Source organism: Cricetulus griseus, chromosome 3 (genome assembly GCF_003668045.3).
Source record: "Cricetulus griseus strain 17A/GY chromosome 3, alternate assembly CriGri-PICRH-1.0, whole genome shotgun sequence".
In the NCBI taxonomy this organism is placed as follows: Eukaryota; Metazoa; Chordata; class Mammalia; order Rodentia; family Cricetidae; genus Cricetulus; species Cricetulus griseus.
The window spans coordinates 261,579,160-261,583,670 of record NC_048596.1 but is presented as its reverse complement, the minus strand read 5'-3'; the positions used below and the strand labels follow the sequence as shown (position 1 = coordinate 261,583,670).

At 43.4% G+C, this 4,511-nt stretch overlaps 1 pseudogene; it reads right to left on the bottom strand.

Annotated features, from left to right (window-relative positions):
• Positions 1–1,626: 1,626 nt before the first annotated feature.
• On the bottom strand, positions 1,627–2,080 carry LOC107978111 (annotated as a pseudogene).
• Between the last annotated feature and the right edge of the window lie 2,431 nt (positions 2,081–4,511).

The window sequence follows — 4,511 nt, the reverse complement described above, 5'->3', positions numbered from 1 at the left end:
AGACTTGGAATGGTGCAAAATGCTATTTTGTAATAGAAGGTCAAAGAAGACTATGAGGAAAGCCAGCCTGAATTACAAAGAGGGACCAGAGGGTCCTGCCAAAAGTCTAAACTAAGGCAGCTATGTTCAGCCTTTGTCCCAACCTGTTAGAAAAAGAAAGGGCTGCTTACCCTGTCTTCCAGCTCGGAAAGCAGGACATTCAGAGAGAATCTTGACCCTCCCTGATGCATTGTTGTTATGTGTGTTCTCCCAAATAAATAATTGTATAAACTTTTCTTGAGATGCTATCCTACCTTGAAAGCAACTGAAGGATCTGATATGTTAGAAATTGGTCTTTTGGGCTAGTGAGATAGCGCAGCAATTAAGAGCATGTGCAGTTCTTGTAGAGTATCAGGGTTCGGTTCCCCAAACCCACTCACAGCTCATACCTACCTGTAACTGTAGCTCCAGGGGTTCCTTCCAGTCCCTCTGTCCTCTGCAGGCACCTGCATTCCCATGACCATGCCTTCACACAGGCACACAGGCACCCACCCATAATTAAAATAAAATCTTTAAAAATTGTAGTTGGTCTTTGAACTTAGAAGAGCACAAGGACTCTGGGAAGCGGGCCTTGTCACTGAAACAGGACAGCAGCTGACTTCCCTAGAAGGAGAAACTGTGGCAGGACCTTTTATTCATGCTGCCTTATCTCCTTTACCACCACCACCCCCCTCATTTTGCCCTGGTGCAGCCAAGTAAAGAAAGCACTCTCCTGCCTGCACACCGAGCCAAAAGGAATCTGCGGTACGTACCTCTGCTGGGTGTGAAATCCTAACTATAAATACCTAAAAGAACGGATGCTTAAACAATTTTAAACCAAGATGTGTGATGCAAAAAGGAGTTATTAATATCAAGAGAAAAGATACTCGGAGACCCGGGAATCAAAAGTTTCTGTCTGCCTCTGCTGTGAGGGGAATCATTTCACGGGGGAACCTAGAGGTACAGTATCATATTTCCTTTGCTCATATCTTCCACTGCTTTCACTTACTCAGTCACTCACTTGGTCACTCACTCATTCACACACACACACACACACACACACACACCACACACACACACACACACACACTCTTCACTCATTCACTCACTCCTCCCTCCCTCCCTCCCTTCCCTCCCTCCCTTCTTCCCTCCCTCCCTTCCTCTTTTGGGTAATCAACCAGGTTATCAGAACCTATATCTTGTATCTTTTAAAAAGTCTTTACCCAGTAGAATTGTCTTTGGTCCTGTCATATTTCCTTCATTTTCATCCTGTCTCAACCTACTATATCAAGTCTCTATGACTAAGGTAAGTGCAGAGTCCACCTCAAGTGGGAAAATCAAAACCCTGGGCAGCCACCTTCACAGAGCTTTCTAAACAAACAAACCAAAACCAAATATGTATGTCCCTGCCTCCCTACACATCCCTGAAAACAAATGGGGATATTTAGGTGCAATATGATGTCTTAATATCTAAGACCTATTAGGGTTTTTGTATTTATTTCTCTTTATAAAGAAAAGTCAGCTTTCTAATTAATGTATAAATATTTCATATAGATAGTCTTGATTTTTTATTTAAAGTGATTTTATTGCTTATGTACACATGAGAGTTTATGCCACCAGAGCAGAGGCTGTGGACGACTCATGTTTCCAATTGGGTGGGAGGGCCTCCTTAGTCTTACAGCAATGAGCCAACCAGTGAATTCAGCTCTCTATCAGAATCAGGTAGAAATTAGCATCCTTGTCCTGTCTGTTCCTCTCAAGATGCTTGCAGACAGAGACCACTTACTTCATCAAATGGTAGAGATAGTCAGGGATATCAGGGCAAGGCCTTTGGACTTAAGGATTCTCAAGATTTTATTATCAGTCACATAACAGACCTGTGCCACACCATGTGAGTCCCTTAGGGTCACATCTATTTGGGAGGGAGTCAGGCCTTTCTTGGCCAATTTGTAATATGTTTCTTCATGTCATCAGATGTCAATTTCACCCAGACAGCGGTGCTACAGTGGTAAGACAATGCTGAGGAGGACAAGACCATCCCTGTAGCATGTATGCAAACCATGATGGTGGAGGTCTGGCAGCAAAAAGAGCTAGTTTTGAAATTTTTAAAAATGTTTTATTGGTCCATAGTAGTTACACATATTTGGGAATGGTATATGATATTCAATATGTTTATATATTGTATAATGACCAGAGAAATTGGCGTATCCATCACCTAAACATTTACCCTTTCCTAGGGTTGAGAACATTCAACATTCTCCCTATAATCATTTTTAAATGCATAATTGTTGTCAACCATAGTTGCCCTTCCCAGACAGAAGATAGACAGACCAGGTTTTGTTTTCTCAATGGCTTCAGGATAACTAGAATTGACTATTCTTGAGCCCAGTAGGTCTGTAGGCCATATATCCCTGTTCATGAGATGTCGGCAAGGATCTTGTGCCCAAGACTCCTCCTATGTCAAATGTGGGCAGTATCACCTGGAAGTCAGTGACTCTGGAGTCAATTCTCAACACCTCACCAAATACAGAGAAAATAGAGACTAGTGCCTCCCCACCAACTGTGTGAGACTTTTCCTTGGGAGATGCTAACAGATGTTCATTTACCCCAGATAGAGCCAATGACAGACTAAACAAACAACCGCTTATGTCCAACTAGTGACCATATCAGGGTCACCTACAGTAGCATGAATGACTCAAAGGCAGCTATATCATTGAAAAGTCCAGCTGGACCCAAGTAACAGCTCAGGAAGGTTGAAGCCTCTTCACTCTCCAAACTTGAAGATGGTTTAACAGGTCAGAGAGTTTCCTCTACCTAACAACTATTTTTTTGTTCTTATAAGATTGGGGAGAAGCCTTGTGAATCTTGTGAATTCCAGCATTTGCGGACTGGGGTCATTTACTTCCTAAGCTTATGAGCTTCCCTCCTCCCTCTTGGAGGAAGCACTTAATTTGGAGGTAATTCTTAGGGAACACTCCCTCCTCATGACCTCAACAATGGCCAGTGGCAGTTTAGGAAAAGTCCTGATGGTGAAGGGTGAAGCTACATTCCATTGTGAATTCCCTGGTTATGAATGAAGCCTGCAAGAGCATCCAGTGTTCCTAGCGCCAGGCAGGGCTGAAAGACACTAGCTACTCTTTCCACAAGGGATTCACCATGGAGGAGACCAAGTACTTCCAAGTGGCAGAAGCACTCCATGAACGAGAACTTCCAAGTAAACACAGAAGAACAACACTTGCACCCACACAGGCCGCCCAAGAAGTACTTCTCAATGATCCTCTTAGCAGAAGCCAGAGGTTGTTCAGCTCTGGCTCATCCAAAGCTTTACCTATCCCAAATCCTGGTACCTTGGATACTGAAAGTGGGAAGAAAGGAAAAAAATCTCATAAGACAAATGGACTCTCTTTGGGCCCAGCAACCTTCTAGAAGTTTCATTACAAAGATTGTGGAATTCAGACCTACAAAGGAGCTCAGAAGCCCTCCTCCTCTGCGCTCATGTGTACAGCAGCCATGCAAATGTCTGAAGATCCTGTCACCTCCAAGACCTACAAGATGGACATTGCAGTGGTAGAGAGCAGAAACAACTGCCTTTATAACATGGTCTATAGCATGGCACAAGTGTGCTCACTCCACTGGCTTCTAGAGTGATTCTATCCTGCAGACTTGCCTTAAAAACAAAACAAAACACAAGCAAACAAAAACCACCTTGCCTCTGACATAGGAATGCTGTATCTAAAACAAGATAAAAGCCCTTACATGCATGTGAGAGCTGGAGGCACAGTTGAGTTTTGAGTAGCAACAGTGTGAAGTTTGTCCTGGAATCAAATAGACCATTTTGTGTTGTGTTGAAGCTCAGTGAGAAATAACATCACTTGTGGTATTTGGGGTGACTTATTACCTGTTTTTATGTCACTTACCCTTCAGGAGAACTTTGATCTTTTATTACCAGCAATGTAAGCAATATCTGTGATTGTCCAGAACTGAGGGTTCGTGATTCTTTTACCATGATTACATGGGCACTGAGTAAGCATGGCCTTGACATGGCCACCAGCTAATCTGGACAACCCTGGTCCTCCTGACATGCTCTACCTTGTCAATTAGGGGGTCTAAGGCCTGTTTGAGTGTTAGGGATAGCAAACAGTCAGACCTGGAAGAAACCACTTTCTCTAGGTAAAGTCAGAGCTTCCTTGCTTTTCGAGCAGCCTGGACCATTCTGTCCTGCAGCCAGCTCCTCCTTCCTCTTGCTGCCTCCTGACCTCTTTAGTTGGAGAATTGCTTCTCTTCATATGTCCAAGAAAAACTCTAGTCTTGCATAACCTCTCTGTAACTTGAGAGTAAAACTAGTTTAACTCACCATTTGGTTAAAACATCTTACAGTATACTGTTAAATGCTAAACCCCACATGTTTGCTTGTTTGTTGGGTTTGGTTTGCAGCACAGGAGATAGAATGTGGGGCTTTGCTCTTGCCAGACATGGGCTGGACCCCTGAGCTC